General features: G+C 46.3%; 1 long non-coding RNA gene across 1 annotated transcript; it reads right to left on the reverse strand.

Moving 5' to 3' along the window:
* Positions 1-8,015: 8,015 nt before the first annotated feature.
* On the reverse strand, positions 8,016-9,114 carry LOC118629722. The gene is made up of 3 exons (XR_004959500.1): positions 8,940-9,114; positions 8,668-8,843; positions 8,016-8,081 (listed from the first exon to the last, which is right to left on the reverse strand). It is a non-coding gene; the product is annotated as an uncharacterized LOC118629722 (long non-coding RNA).
* Between the last annotated feature and the right edge of the window lie 2,497 nt (positions 9,115-11,611).

Consider the following 11,611-nt stretch of genomic DNA (forward strand, 5'->3'; position numbering starts at 1 on the left):
GCATGATTTTGCAACATCATGCATTGGTCATTTGGAAACTATTAATTCACTGATTTATACACATCTTCCTAATGTTGACACTTTATTCTAAATATTTTGAAAATCCTATTCATTAGAATAATTTTGAAAATCATATTCATTAGGATAATAATTTCATGGCGGTAGATACAATTTGCTAATTGTAAAATGTTAATTTTTACTGAAAGCTCAAATTATATCACTAGCAGAAAATATGGTCAGTCATTTTCTTTAAGGCTTGCTTTAATTATTTGCCAGAAGACATCTGCCAAATACTCAAGCATAAATGACTGTAATTTGTCTCATGTGGTTACTCTTCAAGTAAAAGTAATAGCCCAATTAAAATAAAAAAAAGAGCTACTTCAATATGCAATTCAAACAGTTACTCGGTGCTTTTCCTAAACGAAGTGCTTTATGTTCACTTCCTGTTTGATCCCACAGTATATTAAAAAAGATGCCTACTTAAGTTTCAAGATGTGATAGAATTTATCATTTTGACTTTATTAAGAACACTTTTTAAATGAAACTGAACCCAGGTTTGGCTGCCTGCTGCTTTGAAAGCCAGAACTCTAGACACAGGTGTTGATGTAAGAAAAGGCAGTTTATTCAAGTGCCGGCAGCCTGAGCAGATGGCGGACTTATGTCCTAAAGACCATCTTAACATTTCAGTGCAGGCAGGGTTTTTTTTAGGAGGGAGAGGGAACCCAGAACAAAGAATTTGGGGAGGGCCATTAAAAGTTCTCTGTGTATAAGTCAGTACAGTCTATTCCGATGATTATCTTGAAGCTGGTCAAGCAGAGGCCTGGTTTACATGGAGAAAAGTCAGCAAGTCTCCTGGAGCCGAAATGTCTGGTTGCTGGAATCAGCTTCCTTTGACCTTATTCCCTGGAACTTTTAAACAAATATGCTATTTTTCTATGGGTTACATATTAGTTAATTCATCTTTATAAAAACATGGAAAATGACTAATACAGCCCTGGCTGGTTTGGATCAGCAGTTAGACCATTGGCCCATGGACCCAACAGTCTCAGGTTTGATTCCCAGTCAAAGGAACATTCCTTACTTCAAGTTCAATCTCCGGCCCTAGTCAGAGTCATGCAGGAGGCAAAAAATTGATGTGTCTCTCTCACATCAATGTTTCTCACTCTTTGCCCTCTCTTTCTACCTCCCTCCCACTCTATCTGAAAAACTCGATGGAAAAATATCCTTGGGTGAAGATAAAAAAAAAATAAAAAAATAAATAAAGGGGGGGGCGGGAAAATGACTTATGTAAAAACTTACCATGCCACCACTTTGTTTATTATTCATTCTGCTTATCTGAATCCACACTATAAATATTCACCAAAATGGCAGACAATGCTAGGACCACATGTGAAATTCAGAGCATGCCTGTTGGCCAAGTACACAAAGATATGTGTTCAGTTCAGTTCAGACCACCACCCAGGGGAGAATTCAAAGTCCCAACCACATGGAAATATATTATGACTCCAACTCTTTTGTTACAAAGGAATCTCATAAAATTATTCTCTTTTCCTCCCCTGAAGAGACTAGAGTCCCCAGAGGCCAAAACCAGGGCTGGGTCTCTGATATTCAAAACACAGCTCCAGTTCCAAAATGGCTGCAGTACAGGTGAAAGCAACACACACTTTGTCTGGTGCCAAACCCAATTTTTAGCTGAATTCAGAGCAATCAACCTAAATAAACTGAAGGAAGTGTTTCCCTTAAGATCAGAACAAGACCACTTTCACCACTCTTATTCAACATAGTACTGGGAATCCTAGCCACAGTGATCACACAAGAAGAAGACATAAAAAACAACCAAATTGGAAAGGAGGAAGTAAAAATGTCATTATTCTCAGATGACATTATATTGTGTATAGAAAACTCTAAAGATGCCACCAAAAAATTATTAGATTGTATAAAATGAATTTGGCTAAGTAGCAAGATATAGAATCAATATCCAGAATTCAAAGACATTTCTATACACTAATAATGAACTATCGGAAAGAGAAACTATGAAAACAATTGGAATTACTATTACAACATAAAATAAGGTACCGAGGAATAAACTTAGCCAAGGAGATAAAAGACCTGAACTCAGAAAACTAAAGGACACTAAAGAAAGAAACTGAGGAAGATACAAATAAGTACAAGCATATACCGTGTTCATGGATTGGATAAATGAACATTGTTTAAATGTACATACTACCCAAAGTAACCTATGGATTCAACACAATTCTGATAAAAATACCAATGGCATATTTCACAGGTCTAGAAAAAATATTCTAAAAGTTTATATGGAAACAAAGACCCTCAATAGCCTCAGCAATCTTGAGAAAGAACAATGTTGGAGGGATCACAATACTGGATATCAAACTATACTACAAGGCCATTGTAATAAACATCCTGGCACTGGCATAAGAACAGACATAAAGATCAATGGAACAGAACAGAGAGCCCAGAAATCAACCCACATCTTTATGGTCAATTAATATTTGACAAAGGAGGCAAGAGCACACAATGGAGTAAAGACAGTCTATTCAATAAATGGGAAAGTTGGACTGGTACCTGCAAAAAAATGAATCTAGACCACCAACTTACATCATACACAAGAATAAAGTCAAAATGTTCAATAGACTGAATTCAGTCACTAACCCATAAAAATACTAAAGAAGACAGAGGTGGTAAAATCTCAATTATCTCTTGTAACAATACTTTGGTCAATACCTCCTAGGGCAAGGGAAACAAAGAAAAAATGGGACTACATCAAACTAACAAGCTTCTGACACACAAAATACAATCAACAAAATGAAAAGGGGACGCACTGTATGGGACAACATATTCTCCAATTATATATCTGATAAAGGGTTAATTTCCAAAATATAATGTATAGAACTTAAATAACTAAAATAATCCCATTAAAAATAGGCAAAGGACCTGAATAGACACTTCTTCAAACAGGACATACAGATGGTCAAGAGGCATGTGAAAAAGTGCTCCAAGTCACTAGTCATCAGAGAGATGCAAATTAAAACTACAATGAGGTATCAGTCACATTGGCCAGAATGGCTACTATCATAAATCAACAAACTGCCCTGGCTGGTTTGGCTCAGCGATTAGAACACTGGCCTGCAAACCAAACAGTCTTGGGTTTGATTTTGGCCAAGGGCACGTACCTCAGTTGCAGCTTGTCCCCAGCCTCAACATCTGAAGATAAATGTAAAAATATCCTCAGGTGAGGATCAAAAAAAACAATAATAAATAAAATAAATCAACAAACAACAAGGGTTGGAGAGAATGTGGAGAAAGGAAACCCTAGTGTACTGCTGGTAGGAATGCAGACTGGTGCAGCCACTATGGACAACAGTATGGAGTATGCTTAAATTAAAAATGAAACTGCCCTATAATCCCACTTCTGGGAATATATCCTAAGAGTCCCAAAACACCAATCAGAAAGAATAGATACACCCCTATGTTCATAGCTGTATTGTTTACAATAGCCAAGATCTGAAAACAGCTCAGCAGATGAGTGTCCATCAGTAGATTAGTAGATAAAAAAGCTGTGGTACATTTACACTGTGGGGTGCTAAGCAGCTGTAAAAAGGAAGGAACCCTTACTTTTTGTGACAGTAAGGATGGACCTGGAGATTATAATGCTAAATGAAATAATCCAGTCAGAGAAAGACAAATATCACATGATCTCACTTATATGTGGAATCTACAGAACAAAATAAATTGAGGAACAAAACACAACCAGAAACATGAATACTTAGAAGAGACTGACAGATGTCAGAGGGGAGGGGGAGGGGCAGACAGGATGAAAGAAGGTGAAGAGACTAGCCAAATGCATGTGTGCACAGGCCATGCACACAGACAGCAATGTGATGAGGGCCCGAGGGGGAGGGGAGGGCTGGGTCTGAGTGGAGTGGGGTAAATGGGGATATATCTGTAATAATTTAACAATGAAAACAAAATTTAATAAAAATCTCACTGTCCAGAACAAATAATAAAAATAAGTAAGAAGAGGTCAGGTGAACACATAGTGAGAAGGTGGCCACCTACGAGCCATGAGAAGAGGCCTCAGAACAAAACCTACCTGCCGAGTACCTTGATCTTGAACTTCACAGTCTCCAGAAATTCCAGAAATAAATTTCTGTTGTTCAAGTAAACGACAACAACAACACACCTCCCTGCTCCCTGCAGCCCTGTTCCCTCCCCACCCATGTGACAGCCGACAGTAAAATATTACGCTCTGATTGCTAACAGCAGGGCCAAGACAACTGGGTGAATAACCCACCTGCCTTTCCCACGTCAACAGCAATTATTATTATTCTTGAAATTATCCTCATTACTCTGACTTGAGCAGAACTTGGATGTTTTCCGTCTGAATAGCCACTTCTCACTGCCCTCATGAGTTTCCCTATGGGGCAACGATTACCTGCCACCTAATATATTTTCATTTCATTCATGCCCTGGCCTCACAAATTTGAGGTTAAATTCACAGGAACACGCTCAGAGATCGTTCTGGGTTGGAATTCTTTCCTCTTCTACGTGAAGTGGTGGCTGGGGGTCCGGGTGGGGATCACGGCTGTTTCTCCTGCTACCTCCAGGCTCCCCTAGCAGGTTTCACTCTTTGATTCGTGATGCAAACCTCTGTCTGCCTCTCTCCTCCAGAAATTATACTCAAAAGGAGACTATGCATGGTGCACAGAGTCTCTGTTCAGGTAAGTGTTTGGAAACCAGTAAGGCAAAATATGACTCACTGGATATCACCTTAATCTCACGTCTCAGCCACAGAAAACACTAAAATTCCAGCAGACACAGTTTCCATAGCGCCAATCAGCTCCCGACCCACCCGGGGACGCGGGAAGGGAGAGAAGGGCAGGGAGGCCGCTGCCATGTGGGCCCGGCTCTCGCCTGTACACTGGCCCACCCCGAACTACAGTGTACCCCAGTGTGATCTGAGCCCCCAGTTCTTAAGCAGACAGTGGACAACCTACCATCCTCCAGAACAAGGGCATCTGAGAGGGGACTGTCTTCACTGCCAACATTTCCATCTGAGAAGACAAGAAAGCAGAAGTCAGAGATGATCACTTCCCTTAGACTAAGCCCTGTCTATAGAATTCCTGTTTAGCACCATCCCATATCCTTCTCTTTCTTTTTCCTTTTCTTTAAAAAAAATTTTTTTTATTGATTTGAGAGAGAAAGTGAGAGGGAGAGAGATAGACACATTGATGTCCATCTGCTATCCCCCTGATGACGCCTCCTGCAGGCCCCCCACTGGGGATCGGGCCCAGAACCTGGGCATGTGTCTTAATCAGAACGCCAACCTGCGACCTCTTGGAGCATGGGTCAATGCTCAACTATAGAGTCACACTGGCCTGGCCAGCCTTCTCTTTCTAATCAGAAAGAACCCATGAAACAATCAAAATGCTATGACAGTCCTGTGGGGGCATCAGCATGTTCCCTCCCTGACACCGCACCATCCTGTCAGGCACCACAGGGCTGAGAAGCTCCATGTCCAGTGTAAAGGCTGCCCGGCCTGGTTAGGCCACAGCACTGTCCCTGCCCAACCCCAGGGCCTGTTCTGACTGAACCAATGGAAGTGAACTGCTGTTTATTGTACACACATGAAACTAGCATAAGGAATCCTGGCTTTGTTCACAGGGCAACAGATGGCTTCTCAATGAACTTCTTAAGTCATTGTAAAGAAAAACGTTGCTAAATACAGCTTCTATTTCTACAAAGTTTATTTTCATAGACCCCATTCAATTCACCATGTGAACATGCCAAAGAGGAAGACAGTAAGTACTCCTCTCCTCTTGACAGCTGGGGAGACTGAGGCACATCTGGGGAGCTGGTTTGTCTAGGATGGCTCCACTCTCCTGGCAACATTAGTGTAAGGTCCCAGGTCTTCAGATACCAACCTTAGTGTTTTTATTTTGGAAAAAACATGCTAAAGAACTAAAGGATCTTAATTAACCCTCTAATTCAGATGGGCTTGTGTGATGAGAACATTACTTGAAAGAGGCAACAAAACAGAGAAGCTATATTCTTGAAGGTTTAAAAAAATGTCTGCAGGGCCCTGGCCAGTTTGGCTCAGTGGTTAGAGCGTCGGCCTTCAGTCCAAAGAGACCTGGATTTGGTTCCCGCTAAGGGCGCGTACTCGGGTGCAGTTTGTCTCCGGCCCTGGATGGGGTCGTGCAGGTGCAACCACTCAATGTGTCCCTTTCACATCGACGTTTCTCTCTCTCTCTCTCTCTCTCTCTCTCTCTCCCTCATAGTCTATCTGAACAAAAAATAGAAAAAATGTCCTCAGGTGAGGTGAAATAAAAAGTGGCTGCAGGCTTGGATGGGTCCAGTCACCAGCTGGTACAGACCTGATGTGAAAACAGACTCTGTCACATTCCGGACAGAACAGCCATCACTGGGCTGGCCAGAAAACCAGTCCCTGCTGTGGCTGACCAGTGATCACCCCTTCTGCAGCACCCTTCAAACTGGGCTCTGTGCCCACCCCGGAAGTTCCGCTGGAGCCAGGACCCCCAAGTGCCTTCAAGAAGGGCTGTGGATGGCAGCTCTGCTAGGAAGTTGGGGGGAAAGTGACCAAGTGTTGGCCAAAGACAACAGGGTGATATGGGAAAGGATAGTTATTCCACATTTACTACAGCAAAGAAATTGCTTATGACCTCTCTTCTCTTTTAAACCAGGAATTGATGGCCCTGGCCAGTTTGGCTCAGCAGTTGAACATTGGCGTGTGGACCAGAGAGTCTCAGGTTCAGGTCCTGCTAGGGGCATGTACCACAAAAATGATAAAATAAACCAGGAATCGATGAATTGAGAACACCTAGGGGACTCTGGTGTCTTAGAACTTAGGACATCATCGCTTCTTTGGTATGCCCACAGTTTCAGGTTGCAGATTTCATACATGTTTTTTATATATATGTAAAATGGTGGTAAAGCATACATTAAATTTACCATTTTAACCAATTCTCTCTACAGCTCAGTGGCCGTAAGTACATTCACATTGTTGTGTCACCATCACTGCCGTCCATCAGCAGAAGGTCTTCATCTTCCCAAAGGGAAACTCTGTCCCAGTTGACACAAAGTCCCCATTGCCCCAGCCCCAGCCCCTGGTTGCCATCATTCTGCTTTCTGTCTTCCTGCAGAGTTTTAAATATTTAAAACAGAATGAAACTTGATATATGTGTGTGTGTTTGTTTTAAATACTTTGCTTATTTAGAAAAAACAAGATTTTAACATTTGAGGAACTTGTGATGATTGTTGTTGGATTTGGGGGTTTTTCCTTCTAGTGTTTCCCAAATATAGTCACCCAAACTCCTAAGCTGTCCTGCCCCGGGTTCAGGGCTCCAGACAGTCAGAGTGGGCAGCCTGGTGCTCCTAGCTCAGCTTCGGAACTGGGTCCCATCATGAAGGAGCACAGAGGTGATGGGGTGCTGGCTGTGGGCAGCCCAGCTGTCCACCTGTCCCTCCAGACTGGGACAGGCCTGAGGACAGCTGGACCGGCACAGTCAACTGGGCTTAGCGCACGGGCTTAGCACTTAGCTCATGGCTGCAGGCTCTCCCAGAGAGGCAATAAACAGTGATAATGATAGTCTGGTTGGCATAACCCTTTCATCTAAGGACCTGAGTGCACTTTATTCTTCTCATTGGGTCTCAGGACTTATTAACTTCATTTGATAGGTGGGAAAATGAAGGCACAGGGTGGTTAAGTAGCTTGCTGAGGTCATGCCAGGAGTCGGGCTCTGGCCCACTCACAGGACTGGCACCCCCTCCCCGGGGCAGTGGGGGCAGCCCGCTGTGGGGAGTGGGCTCAGCACTGACCGTCGATGATGAGCGAGGTCTTGTGGGTGGGTTTCTTTCCAGACTGTGGTTCTCGTTGATTGCATTCTCCATCCCCTGCAGCTTCTTCAGTGCATCCAGATGAGAAGTTTTCCATTTCTTCAGTTTTTTGCTGACACTGGGGTGCCTGGTGAAGCGGCAGGCAGCCTCCGTAATCTGGGATTAAAGGGCAAACTCTCTTCCCAGGCCTTCCAGCTCGCTTCCTGTGGGAGGGAGAGCCAGGGCTCACATTTCAGGATGCTCAGCAAGGGGACACCTGGCCTTTCCGCCCCCTCTCCTGTCCCAAGGCGAGCCAGCCTTCCTCAGTGCTGGAGCCACAGGCACTGGGGACCCAGCAGCCCCACTGCCTAACCCTCCCCTGCCTGAGCCTGCAGTGGCCGCGTCCGAAAATCTCTGGCAGCCGGTGCCCTGGGCCATGCACTTTTGAGACCCTTGGTTCCTGTCCCACTCTGGAGGCAAAAATGGTCTGAACATGGGTCCATCCCTGAGAGGCAGAGTCCCCATGCAGAGCCTTGTCTCCTGGCATCATTTCCATGGTCTCCAGCACGGTTCAAGAAGACCAAGGCTGCAGGGAAATTCAGATCCACTTTGTTGGTATTTCCCTTCCGTCTGTGCACAGGATGCAGCACTATTTTCAGAGCAGCTTTCTGTCCTGCTCCTCTGCTGGTCTGTGAACAGGGAGCTGGGAGGTGCCCCTCCCCCACCTTCCTGCACGCCCTTCCCCCACTTCCCACATGCCCCTCTGTCTGTCCTGTTTTGAGCCTATGGTGTTGTGTTGGCCCCACTCACCCACATCTCTCTGGGAGCCCTTTCAGCATGTCCCAGTGTCCCTCTCACACTGGCTCCTCATGACAGCTCTGCTTGGGCTGGAAGGCGGGGATGGCTGGTGACAGGGGGGCAGGGTCCTCTGCTTCTAGGACTGTGTCCGGGCTCCCTTCCTCTCCGTGTGCACCTCCCTTTCTACCCTGGCCACAAGGAGCAAATGGGTGAATTTTTCCTGAAACAGAGTTTGGTCACAGGAGAAATGAAGCTGTTTCAGAAAATGCCCTGAAAGACCACACCTGCATCTGGCCCTGGGAGACTCCCAGTCATGCCAGGTCTGGCAGGAACTCCCCTGGCTCCCCAGGAGCACAGTGTGAGGTTTCTCAGAATCAACAGACAGTTCCTCACAGGTAGAAGTCTGTAAAACCTCTGGCCTCTGGGCACCACGCCCCAGGCTGGGGCCTCCATCCAGGGAAAAACTCTCAGCTTGATTTGATCTGGATGATTTAGGCCTGAAGGAGGGAGAAGAGACCAAAAGTGAGAAAGAAAAATTAAGATTAAGCAGAATTATTTAGGCAATAACAAACTTTCAGATCCTTCGAATCCCACTGCATTTGAAACAAGTCAGCAGGGACAGGGCTGCACTGTGACTGTGTCCCCCTAACAGCAGTGCTGAGCCCTGGTTCAAACAAACACTGCCCCATGTTTCCTGGACGCCCAGGACGAGTTCTCACGACTCAGACTGAGCCCGGCGAGTGCTGGCAGCCCGTCTGCACAGAGTCCGCCAGCGGCATGAACGGGGCCACCAGGTGCGTTTCCAGGAGAAACGGGAGCTCCTCCTTCCCCGAGCAGCTCTGCAGCACGGAGGCTAACTCTGCGGTCCTCCCCGTGAGTGATTCCAGACCAATGTGCGCAGGGACAGGCCAGGAAGATGGGGATGGACATGGACCCTCGGGGAACTGAAGCGCCATCTGCTGACAGTGTGAAGGAGCAGCTGGGGAGAAGGTGCAGAGGGAGGGGCTGTGGGAAGGATGATGGGGCTGGGGTGGGGGATCACTCACCAAGGTGGGAGTCTCCTCATAAAAGTTGGATGTGCCCAGCACAGGAGAGAAGTTCCCAGGCAATTCTAATGACAGACAATTTGAGAAATACTTGACCAAATGGTCTTAAGGCCAGCCGCCCTCACCCAGTTCTGATCCCATGGAACCTACCCCTGCACAGCGCCACACTGTCCTGCTCTGTCCCCTCCACCTCAAGCTACTCATGCCTACTGATGACCACATAGGTGTGCAGACCCAGGTAAATTCCCTCCATGTACAAGCTCATTTAACTCTAGAGACTACCCAGAGGAATAAGGACTATGACCTGCATTGTACAGAACCGGAAGCTGCCAGGTTGAGACTTCGATTTGGGTGGAGCATTCTGGTGCGGCCACCAGCCACCCTGGACCTCCTGGTGCAGATCTCAGGAGTCAGGTCCACCCCTTCCACTGGCTCCAGGTCACCCGTGTTCCTGTAAATTGACCACGCTAACCTACAGTTGGCCCTCAGCAACAAAGGGCGGGGAGGCCATTAAAAACACACGCAATGACTCTGCCCGGTTTGGCTCAGCGGTTAGAGCATCGACCTGTGGTCCGGAGAGACCAGTGTTCGGTTCTTGCTAAGGGCACAGACCTTGGTTGCATTTTGTCCCCAGCTCTGGTAGGGTCATGTGGATGGCAACCACTCGAGGTGTCCCTTTCATGTCGATGTTTCTCTCTCTCTTCCTCCCACTCTACCTGAACAAAATAGGGAAAAATGTCCTCGAGTGGGGATAATGGGTACTATTAGAATGTTCTCCTAAGATTAATTTAACAGCTTGCAACAGGCCTATTGTGTCAGATTTCCACCAAAAATGCTTACGAGAGCTCAAGCAAGCTAATCCCACCAATGGAGCCACATCCAGACAACCTTCCAGGGTGACCAGAGGCAAAGGAAGGCACTGAGGGATGGGGAAGGGCACTTGGCACTGGGCAGAATGCTGCCACGGCCACAGAAAACCTGGAAGCCCTGACACATGGAGACATGAGGAGCATGTGAGAGAATCCAACACAGCAAGGAGGGCGCACCTCTCCCTCGGGCAGGATCTTCTGTTCATCCAGCTTGAAGGCCATCCCGATTCTTCTTCAAACAACGAGTGGTTCCTCCCCTGGGTCCAGAGGGTATTTCAAGGGGCAGCTTGCCTGTCAGCTCCTGCAAATGTGCAATAGCGTGAGGAGAGGACGGACATCACAGGGGGCATGTGCTTGGTTTCTAGCGGACACACACACACATACACACACACACACACACAAATGCACCTCAACGCAGAGATGTGAAACAGTACCCTGAAGAAAAATGCCTGGGGCCATGTCTGGGCTGAACAAAGATCAAATCTGAGTCAGCAGCTAATCCATGTGGTGGAGCCAAGGTGTCAGCAAAAAGGGGTCACTTGCAGGGACAAGAAGAACCTGGGAGAGGCACCATGAGCCACCAACAGGACTGGTGGCCCTTCCTGGCAAGGCCCAGCCCTGGTTTGTGGTCCTAAATCAATACCTGTGCTGCACAGACTCAAGGAAGAGCTCACAGTTCATCATCTACATGAAAAGCTGTTGTGTTGTGTGGCCCAGGCCAAGGGTCCAACAGGTGGGAAGCTGACCATCAGATTTCAGGTTCTGACCCACCTTCTAAGAGAAGTAATCTGGCCCCTCCTCCCACTGTGCTGTCAGTGTGTGTGTGTGCGTGTGCGTGTGCGCATGTGCTCACTGGGTGTATGTGTGCCCTGTGATTTCTTGGGCTCTGTTCACTCAAATCAAACATTTTGCTGGCTATTTTATGCAAGTAAATTGTTATCTCTTACCTGTGTGTGTGTGTTTGTGTGTGTGTGTGTGTGTGTATAGATATATATCTACATATCTAGATATATATCACTTTCTTCTTTTTTAACTTCCATT

The sequence above is a fragment of the Molossus molossus genome, unplaced genomic scaffold (assembly GCF_014108415.1).
Source record: "Molossus molossus isolate mMolMol1 unplaced genomic scaffold, mMolMol1.p scaffold_m16_p_1, whole genome shotgun sequence".
Classification (NCBI taxonomy): domain Eukaryota; kingdom Metazoa; phylum Chordata; class Mammalia; order Chiroptera; family Molossidae; genus Molossus; species Molossus molossus.